This window comes from Lissotriton vulgaris, chromosome 1_1 (genome assembly GCF_964263255.1).
Source record: "Lissotriton vulgaris chromosome 1_1, aLisVul1.2, whole genome shotgun sequence".
NCBI lineage: Eukaryota > Metazoa > Chordata > Amphibia > Caudata > Salamandridae > Lissotriton > Lissotriton vulgaris.
In genome coordinates this window covers 1197497254-1197513424 of record NC_141685.1, presented here as the reverse complement: position 1 = coordinate 1197513424, position 16171 = coordinate 1197497254, and positions in this window count along the sequence as shown.

Here is a 16171-nt window from a genome sequence, read left to right as displayed (position 1 = left end):
GCCACTGTGTACCACCACTAGTACCACCGCAATGATGCCATTTCAACCACCCAGGATTGCCATCCTTAATCGTCATTTGCCATGCAGCCAGCCTTGTGCCTAGCCCTATTTTCAAACACGAATTACAGGTAAGATAAGCGTTTGGGGGGAGGAAGAATAATGGAGTAGTATGAGAGACGAGAGTCTGGTGGTAGTACTAGTAAAGTCCTAGGACAATTGAATTCACTAACTCTGTGAGAGGCACTTAGTTTTGTAAACATTTGGGCAATTACTTACACAATTTGAATCAAGAAGCCACTTAGGTTTCAGGAAAACAAACTTACAGTTAACCTCCCCCATCCAGCCTCAGTAAAAACACGTATGCTATGTTTAAGTTGAAAGTAATAATTATTTATATCCCTAACAAAAATGAACTATCCCGCAGGACCCGACCCACCCCCCACCTAACCCCAACGAATGTCTGTAAAATAAAAAGTCCCTAAAGTCCACAAAACCCACCTCCCAATTCCCACCCCCCAAAAGTCTTTAAAAAAGGGGCAAGGTACAGTCTCTCCTCTAATGCTGCCGGCGGCGTACTTTTTGGGCCAGGTGGTCATGCTCCTTGCGGAGGTTCTTGAGCAGGATTCTCAGTTTCTTCTGCTCCTGCTCAAGGTAGGACACCCTGAGGGTTAGGCGGTGCACGCGTGCCTTGCACCTGCTGTGGGGGGCAGCTGATTTTTTGGCTGCTTGGCGGTGGCAGGTGGCTGCGGTACCAGGGCTCTATACCGCTGGAGGCCTGCGCTGACTGGCTGACCCAGGGAGCGCGGAGGAGGATGCAGCTGCCCCTGTGGATGTTGTGGTCAACTGCGAGTCCTCCTCCTCCTGGGCCACCAGCCGCCGATATTCGGTGACAGTCGCCTCCAGTTTCCGTTGCCGGGCCTGTCTAGCCAGCTCCTTCCATGACAGTTTGGAAGGAGCATCTATATGAAGAAAGAAAAACATAGTCTGTAACCAATGCTCTTTAAGATTAACACAAAATAATTCAGCAGAAAGTTTTGTCACAGTAGAACTAGCAACTTGCAAGCACAATACATAACATTTGTGGCCTGTATCTATCTAACCTCCCACTTCTTCAGCCTTGCACTAACATTAGTGGGAGTTTCAGGAATCAATTCTATGAGCACTATGGACTCAGTACATTAGAGTTGACTATGACAGTACACCAGTCTTATTCTTCTTCTTCTCTCTTGTTTAGCGAAATTGGTACGTAAACTTCTGGAAGCCGGCATAATGCCAGCGCAGTCAACTTGCACGCCATGATGACACAGGCTTGCGTTACTGTACCAGTCCAGTACATGCAGGTGGTGAAGCTCTTACTTTTCTATTACGGGTGGCACTGAGAATACTCTGTTACAAGGGCTACTGCTTAATTAATTTAAATTTCCCCCTACAGTGCCAATGACTACTAGAAAAGGAAAATGAAGAAGATAAATAATATAATTATATATCCCTTCACAGGATATGTATTTGATTACATATGGGATGACTTTAGGTGCTTTGTTTTTTATTGATTGAACACTGATAGCCCACACATGAATGACAGAGTTGTACTAAAATTATTAACAGAGGTAGTGAGTGGCTCCCGTAATCGCCGGATATATGCTGTGCTTGCAATACAAAGTACTGCTACTATTCATGGTAGTATTCGGAAAAATTAAAACTTCTTTTCCTTGCCTTTCCTACACTGGAACGGACGTGCGGATGCGGTGTTACATGCTTTTCAAAGTAACACTTAGTTCATCCAGTGACTGTCTACTCTCTCTACATACACATATGCTATCTATGAGTCAGATAGTACCATGATCCAGGCATCCATCCATTCAAAGTAAATGTCAATCATTCTTCTTAATGTCTCAAGTGGACAAACCTTACTTTTTCTCACGGGAAAAGAACATTTTCATTTTATTTTGGAAACCACAAGCCATGCATCTGTGCTTGACTTGCATTTGAATTTCAACCAAAGGATATATTGCGCACACATACAGTTTTTGTTTCACCCACCCAGGCAGTCCTCTTTCCTTTCTCTTTCCACCCATCCTTGCTTCATCCTTCAACCGGACATGCATCATATTGCCAGCCACCTCGGGCAGCATTCAAAAACATGTATCATTCTTTGCCAGTCATCATTACTTTTAACTCGCTCGTCCTTCCACACTTACTTACACCCTTCTTTCCCTTTTCGTTCATCCCATCCATTAAGTTCATCTCTGATCTGACTTGGATTCAAGAAAAAACTTTCACAGCTGAGTGGAAGTCAATTTAGAGGAGGCTACTACCTGGTTAATAAAAACTTAGTTCTAAATTTGTAAGTCTTCTTAACAGTATAGTATACTTGTACTGTACAATATATACACCCGTGCAGAGAGCAAACTCTGCAGTCCGCTATCTCAATAAGTAAGGCATATAATAGCTTACCACTGTCCACCACTACTGTGGCATCCCCCCCAGCAGCTTCTGCTGGCTGTTGCACCGCCTCCACCCCAGGAGTGTCCACCTCCGCGCTGGCCCCGGCACCGGTGGATGGTTGTGCCGATGTTCCGCCTAGAAAATACATTTCAGATTCTTAGATGCCATATACACCACTCCCTAGTATTTTGTCTTGGAATGAAAAAATGTCACTACGACTACACAAACAAATGGAATATTTTGTGACTTTCTAGTCAAAACTAAAAATTGCACTTTTTTTTCAGGGAAGGGTGTTGTCTTGCTACACTTTTTGGCACAACTGATGTATGCTTGCTTTTTAACATGCACCGTTTTTCTCATAACAGACAGAAGCTTCCCTTCTAAGAACAAAAGCAAAATCAGATCATCATCAGTAGGACGGAGTCAGCAATGATTCAGCACCACAAAGAAGATTTGAAGTTCCAACCAGGTGAGGGCTCGCCCACAATTAATGTGTGAGATCACTAAGCACTTTTCCATTTTCAATCCACCGTTTATGTTATATGATGAACTTGATTTTAATAAATGTTTTTACTTTTAATAAAGCTTTAAAACTTACATAGACTCTGTGGTTTGTAGTCATGAGTGAGTGAGCGAAAGGGTTTGCAATTTGCAAGTATGAGTCCGTGGCTCTGACAGTTCTGGACTCTGACTCCGTAGTCTTATGTCCTGGGTTGGATAATCATCATTGGAGATCAATCAGCGATGAATTAGGGAGCTAAATGACTCTGTCACACTAGCTAGTCAGTAAGGAGATTGGGGGTTAAAATTCTGTTATGACTGAGGTATGTGGAAAGTCTAACTGCGCCTATTATAATTGATAAACAATGCACTATTTAGTGTCCATAGTTCTGTTTGAGCAGAATTGTCCCTGCAACAATAGTAGTATGGATTGTCCTCCTATCCAATCAAAAAGTAAACTAGTATCTTATTCTTTCTTGGTGGTCATTGACAGTTTATAGTTGGGAATTGTCAAAGCATAAACATTTAGAAGACTTCAAAAGACATTACGGACAACCCAGAGGACTGCACTCAGTGCATAGAGCTATTGCTGAATAGAATGGGAGTTTCGTTTAACACCTTTTGCCAACTGTGCAAGCTTAGTTAGCTACACAGACAGACTAATAATAATAATCTAGTAGTACCACAGGGAGTCATAGTAGAGGCAGGATCAGAATTTAGAAACAGTGTACAAGAAGATCAAAGACGATGTAGGAAAAATCGAATGTGGAACGTTAGTAAAAAATAGGTACTCTAAAAGATAGAGAAGTATAATTATTAATATTAACATGAAAACTTACTGGGGCCAGCAGAGGAGCCCTCGCCTGACCGATCATGGCCTTCCTGGTCCTCGTCCGCCGGCGCCGCTACCTCATCCGCTGTCCTCTTGCCCCTGGGGGGAGCTCATGTACAACATGAAAGAAAGACCCAAACATGGATGATTGTTGTCAACCAAATCAAACATTTCAAAAGAACAATACAAATTATTTTGGGGAAATAGCAAATAGACAACAAATGCACTACATATATTGACCTTTCTGATGTGGTCTACTAGGATATTAGTGTTGCTGGATTCGCGGACCGTCGACTTGGAAAGTTATATAACTCACTAAACAAACTACAAAAAGGTTCGACTAGGAATGGCAGGCAGCACTACGCAGCACGCGAAGTGACAGACAAAGTCCATCATGATTGCAGACCAGTGAGAACACTAAAAGTAAGTGTCCTACTACATAACCAGTCATTAAAATACTCAAACTATCAATCCACCACCACTATCCCTTCTTAGTGGCAGGTGTACAAAGGAAGGACTGGACTTGAGTCTCTAGGGGCAGATTTACAAGTCCCTTGCGGCTCTTTTGCTCCGTCGTTGCGTGACTTTTGTGACGCAGCCGCAGCCGCAGCGCTAAAGAGGTGCCATGGTGCGGGGTAAATTAACAACGTGACGCATCTGGGAGATGCATCACGTTGTAAAGCCCTGCGCTATCAGGGGGCGTTCCGGTGCAAGGGAGTGCGTTCCTGCGCAGGAACGCATCCTAAAAGTGGCTGAGTGAAATCTACAAGATTGCACTCAGTCACTTTTAGGCCAATGCTGCGTCACTCAAAACCCTGCGCCTGCTTGAAGCAGACGTACAGCTTGACGCAGCATTGGGGAGATAGGGCACCCCAGAGCATTGCTGGAGCTGCGTTGTGGTTGCGATGCAACTCCAGCAATGCGCTGCCTTTAGGCCACAGATGCGTGACGCTTCTGTGTCGTTTTTGCCCCATGGTGCGCCGCATTGTAAATGCGGCGCACCATGGGTGGTGGAGGCGTGACGCACAATTACTGGCGCATCCCTGCTTATTTGCAGGGATGCGCCAGTAATTGTAAATCTGCCCCTTAGTGTCTAGCATTGCGCAGTTCTGTAAAGTACACTCATACATAATTACTCAGGCCACTGAAATGAGCAAAACAAATCAAAAACAAATAAGCATAGTAGCACCGCCACTGAGCAGGAGAGCAGTGCACCTGAAATGCAATCACAGAACATTTTGAAACATAATTTACCTACAATCTAATCGGCAGCATTATTGCTCTTCGGAAAAAACAAAAATTTGCAATATGATAACACATAGAGCAGCAGAAAACAGAGTAGTGATTAAATAGCTACTACTACTCACCAAGCCCGGGGATCTCGACGCCTAGCAGGTTGAGCAGGTCATGTTCACAGTCAAGGAGGTCGGACCACCGGTGCGTGGCCTGGTTCTAGGTGCGCGGGACCCGAGAGTGTTGATACATGGCCCGGCACACCTTCTCCCACCGATTCCGACGCTCCCGGAGCCCGTACCCGCTAGCGATCCTGCCGCCTGCCGGGATGGTCTTGGGGAGGCGGGGCTGCACATAGTAAACCAGTGCGGCCACCTCCTCTGCGCTGAAGATCTCCCGGGCTGTGACTAGCTCCCCCTGCAATCGCCCGCATGGGAGCCGGGTACGGGGTGCGGGTCCCTTCCCCTTCTCCTTCCTGGCTCCCTTTGCCTTGGTCCTGTATAGCAGAATTAGAAAAATAGGAAAGAATAGGGAAAATGTAAAGTAAAAAAAAAGTTTAAAAAAGTAGCTTTAAAAGTAACAATAAGTTGAAAAAAACACAAAATGTAGATCTAGAAAAAAAGAGGGATAGATATAAAGTAGAAAAGATAAAACAAAGTTGAAATTCGAGCGAATTCGCGCCCCACAAAACTCGCGAAATTGCAGAAAAACGAATTTTGCTAAACTGAAAGCACTTAGCAGGTGCAAAAGTTCAAGCTAATTTGTAACCATTCCCTGTAGTGCTTCCGAAGGGGCCCCTCCAGAGTTCAGCTGCCTACTTGCAACTATTCTCTGACCCTGCTCTGACCCTCAAAGCAGGGTCAGAGAATAGTTACAAGTATGGCACAATGCTCCTGTAAAAAAAATTAAACTGCAACAGGAAGCACTTACAGCTAAGGAAGCAAGTGCCAGACTTGAAGCTCAAATTCGGTGACACATTACCCAGCCCCACATGAATTCATCTCAGTTGAGGTTGGGAAGGTGTGCTTTGCTTTCCCCCCATAATCTACAGTGGTGAACAAGAGGGTGGTACTGGTGAACCAGAGGGTGCTGTGATAAACCAGAAGGGGACAGTGATGATCCAGAGGGTTGCAGTGGCAAACCAGAGGGTGGCATTGATGAACCAGAGGGGGGCAGTGATGAACCAGAGGGTGGCAGTGGTGAACCAGAGGGTTATGAACCAGAGGATAGCAGTGATGAACCAGAGGGTAGCAATCTTGAACTAGAGGGTGGCAGGGATCAACCAGAGGGTGGCAGTGCGGAACCGGAGGGTGGCAGTGATGAAATAGCGGGTGGCAGGGATGAACCAGAAGATGGCAGTGATCAACCAGAGGGTGGCAGCCTTGAACCAGATGTTGGCAGTGATCAACCAGAGGGTGGCAGTGATGAACCAGAGGGTGGCACTTGTGAACCAGAGGGTGGGAGTGATGATCCAGAGGGTGGTAGTGGCAAACCAGAGGGTGGCATTGATGAACCAGAGGGTGGCAGTGATGATCCAGAGTGTCGCAGTGGTGAACCACAATGTGATGAACCAGAGGATAGCAGTGATGAACCAGAGGGTGGCAGTGGTGAACCAGAGGGTGGCAGTGATGATCAAGAGGGTGGCAGTGGCAAACCAGAGGGTGGCAGTGATGAGCCAGAGGGTGGCAGTGAGGATCCAGAGGGTGACAGTGGCGAACCAGAGGGTGCTGTGATGAACCAGTGGATGGCAGTGATCAACTAGAGGGTGGCAGTCTTGAAGCAGAGGGTGGCAGTGGTGAACCAGAGGGTGCTGTGATAAACCAGAGGGTGGCAATGGTGAACCAGAGGGTGGTAGTGGTGAACCAGAGGGTGACAGTGGTGAACCAGAGAATGACAGTGGTGAACCAGAGAGTGGGAGTGGTAAACCAGAGGGTGCTGTGATGAACCAGAGGGTGGCAGTGGTGATCCAGAGGGTGGCAGTGGTGAACCAGAGGGTGCTGTGATGAACCAGAGGGTGGCAGTGGTGAACCACAGGGTGATGAACCAGAGGATAGCAGGGATGAACCAGAGGGTGGCAGTCTTGAACCAGAGGGTTGCAGTGATCAACCAGAGGGTGGCAGTGATGAACCAGAGGGTGGCACTGGTGAACCAGAGGGTGGCAGTGCGGAACCAGAGGGTGGCATTGATGACCCAGAGGGTGGCAGGGATGAACCAGAGGATGGCAGTGATCAACCAGAGGGTGGCAGCCTTGAACCAGAGGGTGGCCGTGATCAACCAGAGAGTGCAGTGATGAACCAGAGGGTGGCACTGGTGAACCAGAGGGTGGCAGTGATGATCCAGAGGGTTGCAGTGGCAAACCAGAGGGTGGCAGTGATGAACCGGAGGGTGGCAGTGATGATCCGGAGGGTGGCAGTGGCGAAACAGAGAGTGGCAGTAATGAACCAGAGGATGGCAGTGATGAACCAGAGGGTGGCAGTGGTGAACAACAAGGTGATGAACCAAAGGATAGCAGTGATGAACCAGAGGGTGGCAGTGGTGAACCAGAGGGTGGCAGTGATGATCCAGAGGGTGGCAGTGGCAAACCAGAGGGTGCTGTGATGAACCAGAGGGTGGCAGTGATGAACCAGAGGGTGGCAGTGGTGAACCAGAGGGTGATGACACAGCAGATAGCAGTGATGAACCAGAGGGTGGCAGTCTTGAACCAGAGGGTGGCAGTGATCAACCAGAGGGTGGCAGTGATGAACCAGAGGTTGGCACTGGTAACCCAGAGGGTGGCAGTGTGGAACCAGGGGGTGGCAGCGATGAACCAGAGGGTGGCAAGGATGAACCAGAGGATGGCAGTGATCAACCAGAGGGTGGCAGCCTTGAACCAGAGGGTGGCAGTGATCAACCTGAGGGTGGCAGTGATGAACCAGAGGGTGGCACTGGTGAACCAGAGGGTGGCAATGATGATCCAGAGGGTGGCAGTGGCAAACCAGAGGGTGGCAGTGATGAACCAGAGGGTGGCAGTGATGATCCAGAGGGTGGCAGTGGCAAATCAGAGGGTGGCAGTAATGAACCAGAGGGTGGCAGTGATGAACCAGAGGATGGCAGTGGTGAACCACAAGGGGATGAACCAGAGGATAGCAGTGATGAACCAGAGGGTGGCAGTGGTGAACCAGAGGGTGCCAGTGATGATCCAGAGGGTGGCAGTGGCAAACCAGAGGGTGGCATTGGTGAACCAGAGGGTGGCAGTGATGAACCAGAGGATCGCAGTGATCAACCAAAGGGTGGCAGCCTTGAACCAGAGGGTGGCAGTGATCAACCAGAGGGTGCTGTGATAAACCAGAGGGTGGAAGTGGTGAACCAGAGGGTGGTAGTGTTTAACCAGAGGGTGACAGTGGTGAACCAGAGAGTGACAGTGGTGAACCAGAGAGTGGCAGTGGTAAACCAGAGGGTGCTGTGATGAACCATAGGGTGGCAGTGGTGAACCAGAGGGTGGCAGTGGTGAACCAGAGGGTGCTGTGATGAACCAGAGGGTGGCAGTGATGAACAAGAGGGTGGCAGTGGTGAACCACAGGGTGATGAACCAGAGGATAGCAGTGATGAACCAGAGGGCGGCAGTCTTGAACCAGAGGGTGGCAGTGATCAACCAGAGGGTGGCAGTGATGAACCAGAGGGTGGCAATGGTGAACCAGAGGGTGGCAGTGTGGAACCAGAGGGTGGCATTGATGACCCAGAGGGTGGCAGGGATGAACCAGAGGATGGCAGTGATCAACCAGAGGGTGGCAGCCTTGAACCAGAGGGAGGCAGTGATCAACCAGAGTGTGCAGTGATGAACCAGAGGGTGGCACTGGTGAACCAGAGGGTGGCAGTGATGATCCAGAGGGTGGCAGTGGCAAACCAGAGGGTGGCAGTGATGAACCGGAGGGTGGCAGTGATAAACCAGAGGGTGGCAGTGGTGAACCACAAGGTGATGAACCAAATGATAGCAGTGATGAACCAGAGGGTGGCAGTGGTGAACCAGAGGGTGGCAGTGATGATCCAGATGGTGGCAGTGGCAAACCAGAGGGTGCTGTGATGAACCATAGGGTGGCAGTGATGAACCAGAGGGTGGCAGTGGTGAACGACAAGGTGATGAACCAAATGATAGCAGTGATGAACCAGAGGGTGGCAGTGGTGAACCAGAGGGTGGCAATGATCATCCAGAGGGTGGCAGTGGCAAACCAGAGGGTGCTGTGATGAACCATATGGTGGCAGTGATGAACCAGAGGGTGGCAGTGGTGAACCAGAGGGTGATGAACCAGAGGATAGCAGTGATTAACCAGAGGGTGGCAATCTTGAACCAGAGGTTGGCAGTGATCAACCAGAGGGTGGCAGTGATGAACCAGAGGTTGGCACTGGTAACCCAGAGGGTGGCAGTGTGGAACCAGGGGGTGGCAGTGATGAACCAGAGGGTGGCAGGGATGAACCAGAGGATGGCAGTGATCAACCAGAGGGTGGCAGCCTTGAACCAGAGGGTGGCAGTGATCAACCTGAGGGTGGCAGTAATGAACCAGAGGGTGGCACTGGTGAACCAGAGGGTGGCAGTGATGATCCAGAGGGTGGCTGTGGCTAACCAGAGGGTGGCAGTGATGAACCAGAGGGTGGCAGTGATGATCCAGATGGTGGCAGTGGCAAATCAGAGGGTGGCAGTAATGAACCAGAGGGTGGCAGTGATGAACCAGAGGATGGCAGTGGTGAACCACAAGGGGATGAACCAGAGGATAGCAGTGATGAACCAGAGGGTGGCAGTGGTGAACCAGAGGGTGCCAGTGATGATCCAGAGGGTGGCAGTGGCAAACCAGAGGGTGGCATTGGCGAACCAGAGGGTGGCAGTGATGAACCAGAGGATCGCAGTGATCAACCAAAGGGTGGCAGCCTTGAACCAGAGGGTGGCAGTGATCAACCAGAGGGTGCTGTGATAAACCAGAGGGTGGAAGTGGTGAACCAGAGGGTGGCAGTGATCAACCAGAGGGTGGCAGTGATGAACCAGAGGGTGGCAATGGTGAACCAGAGGGTGGCAGTGTGGAACAAGAGGGTGGCATTGATGACCCAGAGGGTGGCAGGGATGAAGCAGAGGATGGCAGTGATCAACCAGAGGGTGGCAGCCTTGAACCAGAGGGAGGCAGTGATCAACCAGAGTGCGCAGTGATGAACCAGAGGGTGGCACTGGTGAACCAGAGGGTGGCAGTGATGATCCAGAGGGTGGCAGTGGCAAACCAGAGGGTGGCAGTGATGAACCGGAGGGTGGCAGTGATAAACCAGAGGGTGGCAGTGGTGAACCACACGGTGATGAACCAAATGATAGCAGTGATGAACCAGAGGGTGGCAGTGGTGAACCAGAGGGTGGCAGTGATGATCCAGATGGTGGCAGTGGCAAACCAGAGGGTGCTGTGATGAACCATAGGGTGGCAGTGATGAACCAGAGGGTGGCAGTGGTGAACCACAAGGTGATGAACCAAATGATAGCAGTGATGAACCAGAGGGTGGCAGTGGTGAACCAGAGGGTGGCAATGATCATCCATAGGGTGGCAGTGGCAAACCAGAGGGTGCTGTGATGAACCATATGGTGGCAGTGATGAACCAGAGGGTGGCAGTGGTGAACCAGAGGGTGATGAACCAGAGGATAGCAGTGATGAACCAGAGGGTGGCAGTCTCGAACCAGAGGGTGGCAGTGATCAACCAGAGGGTGGCAGTGATGAACCAGAGGTGGCAGTGGCGAACCAGAGGGTGGCAGTGATGAACCAGAGGGTGGCAGTGATAAACCAGAGGGTGGCAGTGGTGAACCACAAGGTGATGAACTAAATGATAGCAGTGATGAACCAGAGGGTGGCAGTGGTGAACCAGAGGGTGGCAGTGATGATCCAGATGGTGGCAGTGGCAAACCAGAGGGTGCTGTGATGAACCATAGGGTGGCAGTGATGAACCAGAGGGTGGCAGTGGTGAACCACAAGGTGATGAACCAAATGATAGCAGTGATGAACCAGAGGGTGGCAGTGGTGAACCAGAGGGTGGCAATGATGATCCAGAGGGTGGCAGTGGCAAACCAGAGGGTGCTGTGATAAACCATATGGTGGCAGTGATGAACCAGAGGGTGGCAGTGGTGAACCAGAGGGTGATGAACCAGAGGATAGCAGTGATGAACCAGAGGGTGGCAGTCTTGAACCAGAGGGTGGCAGTGATCAACCAGAGGGTGGCAGTGATGAACCAGAGGGTGGCACTGGTGAACCAGAGGGTGGCAGTGTGGAACCAGAGGGTGGCAGTGATGAACCAGAGGGCGGCAGCCTTGAACCAGAGGGTGGCAGTGATCAACCTGAGGGGCCCCTCCAGAGTTCAGTTGCCTACTTGCAACTATTCTCTGACCCTGCTCTGACCCTCAAAGCAGGGTCAGAGAATAGTTACAAGTATGGCACAATGCTCCTGTAAAAAAATAACTGCAACAGGAAGGTCTTACAGCTAAGGAAGCAGGTGCCAGACTTGAAGCACAAATTCATTGGCAAATTAACCAGCCCCATATTAATTCATCTCAGTTGAGGCTGGGCAAGTGTGCTTTCCCCCATAATCTACAGTGGTGAACAAGAGGGTGGTAGTGGTGAACCAGAGGGCGACAGTGGTCAACCAGAGGGCGGCAGTGGTCAACCAGAGGGTGACAGTTTCTGAACCAGAGGGGGACAGTGATGATCCAGAGGGTGGCACTGGTAAACCAGAGGGTGTTGTGATGAACCAGAGGGTGGCAGTGATGAACCAGAGGGTGGCAGTGATGAACCAGAGGGTGGCACTGGTGAACCAGAGGGTGGCAGTGATGATCCAGATGGTGGCAGTGGCAAACCAGAGGGTGCTGTGATGAACCATAGGGTGGCAGTGATGAACCAGAGGGTGGCAGTGGTGAACCACAAGGTGGTGAACCAAATGATAGCAGTGATGAACCAGAGGGTGGCAGTGGTGAACCAGAGGGTGGCAATGATGATCCAGAGGGTGGCAGTGGCAAACCAGAGGGTGCTGTGATAAACCATATGGTGGCAGTGATGAACCAGAGGGTGGCAGTGGTGAACCAGAGGGTGATGAACCAGAGGATAGCAGTGATGAACCAGAGGGTGGCAGTCTTGAACCAGAGGGTGGCAGTGATCAACCAGAGGGTGGCAGTGATGAACCAGAGGGTGGCACTGGTGAACCAGAGGGTGGCAGTGTGGAACTAGAGGGTGGCAGTGATGAACCAGAGGGCGGCAGCCTTGAACCAGAGGGTGGCAGTGATCAACCAGAGGGTGGCAGTGATGAACCAGAGGGTGGCACTGGTGAACCAGAGGGTGGCAGTGATGATCCAGAGGGTGGCAGTGGCACACCAGAGGGTGGCAGTGATGAACCAGAGGGTGGCAGCGATGATCCAGAGGGTGGCAGTGGCGAACCAGAGGGTGGCAGTAATGAACCAGAGGGTGGCAGTGATGAACCAGAGGATGGCAGTGGTGAACCACAAGGTGATGAACCAGAGGATAGCAGTGATGAACCAGAGGGTGGCATTGGTGAAACAGAGGGTGCCAGTGATGATCCAGAGGGTCGCAGTGGCAAACCAGAGGGTGGCATTTGTGAACCAGAGGGTGACAGTGATGAACCAGAGGATGGCAGTGATCAACCAGAGGGTGGCAGCCTTGAACCTGAGGGTGGCAGTGATCAACCAGAGGGTGACAGTGATGATCCAGAGGGTGGCAGTGTCAAACCAGAGGGTGGCAGTGATGAACCAGAGGGTGGCAGTGATGATCCAGAGGGTGGCAGTGGCGAACCAGAGGGTGGCAGTAATGAACCAGAGGGTGGCAGTGATGAACCAGAGGATGGCAGTGGTGAACCACAAGGTGATGAACCAGAGGATAGCAGTGATGAACCCGAGGGTGGCAGTGGTAAACCAGAGTGTGCCAGTGATGATCCAGAGGGTGGCAGTGGCAAACCAGAGGGTGGCATTGGTGAAAAGAGAGTGGCAGTGATGAACTGGAGGGTGGCCGTGATGAACCACAGGGTCGCAAACAGGCTGGACACGTAGAAACAACATGGTCACGACCGTTGCGACCACACAAGTAAGTTCGCTTTCCCGAACTTGTAAAAAACCCTCGCAAAGTGGCAAAAACCCTCGCGAACGCGTAAAAAAAGCAAATTCCCAAATTCGCACGAATTCGCGGATTTTGCGAATTGCAAGTTCGCTTTTGCACGAATTCGCGGAACGCGAATTTTCGCAAATTTCGCCCATGCTTAGTCACTACAACAGTGCAACAGCAGTGACTGAGTGTTTGGTAGAAGTGTAAGGATACACACTGGGGAATTAAAGATGTGAAACACAAGTGTGCAGGTGGATACAAGACTGCATGCATAATACATAGAGGTTGGAAGCAGTCCATGGCCTAAGGCCTACTTCGTTGCATCATTACTTGGGTACTGATTGAATGATTACAGTTCTGCAGGGAGAGTGTCTGAGGGAATCTATAAGTGCTTGCGGTTTAGCACAATGAATGAATTAGTACATACTGTTGAATGGGTCACTGCAACAGTGCAACCACAGTGACAGAGTATTTAGTGGAAGTATAAGGATACAGATTGGGAAATTGAAGTTGTGAAAGACAAGTGTGCAGGTGGATACAAGACTGCATGCGTACTGCATAGGGGTTTGAAGCAGTCCATGCCCTAAGGCCTTCTTCGCTACATGAGTACTGGATACTGACTGCATGATTAGAGTACTGTAAGGAGAGTGTCTGAGTGAATCTATAAGTGCTTCAGTTTTAACACAGTGAATGGATTAGTACATACTGCTGAATGGGTCACTACAACAGTGCAAAGGCAGTGACAGAGTGTTAGATGGAAGTATAAGGATACAGACTGGGGAATTGACGGTGTGAAAGACAAGTGTGCAGCTGGATACAAGACTGCATGCATACTGCATAGGGGTTTGAAGCAGTCCATGCCCTAAGGCCTAATTCGCTACACGAGTACTGGGTACTGTCAATGATTAGAGTATTGTAAGGAGAGTATCTGAGTAAATCTATAAGTGCTTCAGTTTTAGCACAGTGAATGGATTAGTACATACTGCTGAATGGGTCACTACAACAGTGCAAGGGCAGTGACAGAGTGTTTGATGAAAGTGTAAGGATACAGACTGCGGAATTGAACGTGTAAAAGACAAGTGTGCAGGTGGATAGAAGTCTACATGCATAGTGCATAGAGGTTTGAAGCAGTCCATGTCCTCAGGCCTACTTTGCTGCATCAGTACTGGGTACTGACTGAATGATTCGAGTACTGTAAGGAGAGTATCTGAGTGAATATATAAGTGTTTGAGTTTTAGCACAATGAATGGATTAATACATACTGCTGAATGGGTCACTACAACAGTGCAACAGCAGTGACAGAGTATTTAGTGGAAGTGTAAGAATACAGACTGGGGAATTGAAGATGTGAAAGACAAATGTGTAGGTGAATAGAAGTCTGCATGCATAGTGCATAGGAGTTTGAAGCAGTCCATCTGCTAAGGCCTGGCTCACTGCATGAGCTCTTGGGTACTGACTGAATGATTAGAGTACTGTAAGGAGAGTGTCTAACTGAATATATAAGTGCTTGAGTTTTAGCACAGTAAATGAATTAGTACATGCTGCTGAATGATTACAGTTCCTCAAGGAGAGTGCCTGACTGAATTTATAAGTGCTTGAGTTTTAACACAGTGAATGGATTAGTACATACTGCTGATTTGGTCACTACAACAGTGCAACAGCAGTGACAAAGTGCTAGGTGAATGTGTAAGGATACAGACTGGATAACCGAAGGTGTGAAAGACAAGTGTGCAGGTGGATACAAGACTGCATGCATACTGCATAGGGGTTTGAAGCAATCCATGCCCTAAGGCCTACTTCGCTGCATAGGTACTTGGGTACTGACTGAATGATTACAGTTCTGCAAGGAGAGTGCCTGACAGAATTTATAAGTGCTTCAGTTTGAGCACAGTGAATGGATTAGTACATACTGCTGAATGGGTCACTACAACAGTGCAAAAGTGATGCAATAGAAAAACAAAGAGGCACAAGGGGCTTATAAATCTGCCCCAGAGTGTTTGCAGCAGTGTATGTACACTGACTGGGAATTGAAGATTTTAAACACAAGTCTGATTCTAGACAAGCAACACTATTAATTACTGTGGAAGGGCTAAAATGACTGCACACATTCCAGAAATGTAAATACTGCATTTTAGTGTACAACCATAACTCATTTTCCAAATACAAAAGCAATAACCGGTTTCTAATGCTATCAAAACTTTAAAAAATGATACGTTTTTAGGCAGTTATGTGTCTACAAACACAATATGCATAAAAATGCTTCTCTCAGAATGATTCCTAAATGCACACAGACTCACAGTGTGATTCTAGACAAAATATATTAAACCTTGCATGTTAAATGTTGGCACCAATAATGCAGCAAATTGCTTATGTATTTGCAAAGTGAGTCAGGATTGTATAGTAAAATGCAGCAGTCATATATATAGTATGTGTTTAGTCACCTTACTGTTTCTAGACTAGTAAATGTGTTTTTGTTGCCTTTTGCACTTTCCTAACATCCATTAACTCCTGCCAGATGTTCTTATTCTTAGTCGGCATACCAATAACAAGAATAAGTAGTGGTTCACTTTCTACACTGTCTACACCAATAATTTCAATATTTGTATTTAAATTTAACTGTAAATACACAACTCTTCCTTGTAATCCTCTTTTTTAATCTGAAGGAGGCAATTTTCCTGTTTTAATCTCCATACGAACAATAGCCTGAAACGGGTGCACACATTGAAGGAGAATAGACTCAAAGGTGTTTAAATCTATAAGTTCTGGAGGAATAGCAACTAACTCTAAATTATTATGCACAGCTCTAGCGGGCATTTTATTCTCATCTAATTTGTTATAACAATATTTACAAATACACTGATCAGAACCTAAATCAAAATAATTCTCTACAAACAAATAAGTTGCAAATTCCTTCCACTTATCATTATTTTCTTTTTCAGTTTTTAAATACAGAACAACACTCCTAGTCTATTTTTATAGTGAGTTCGCCGACAACAAATACACCTGAAATCACCTTAAACTTTGTAATTTCACTTTCAAAATTATTTGTACAACTATG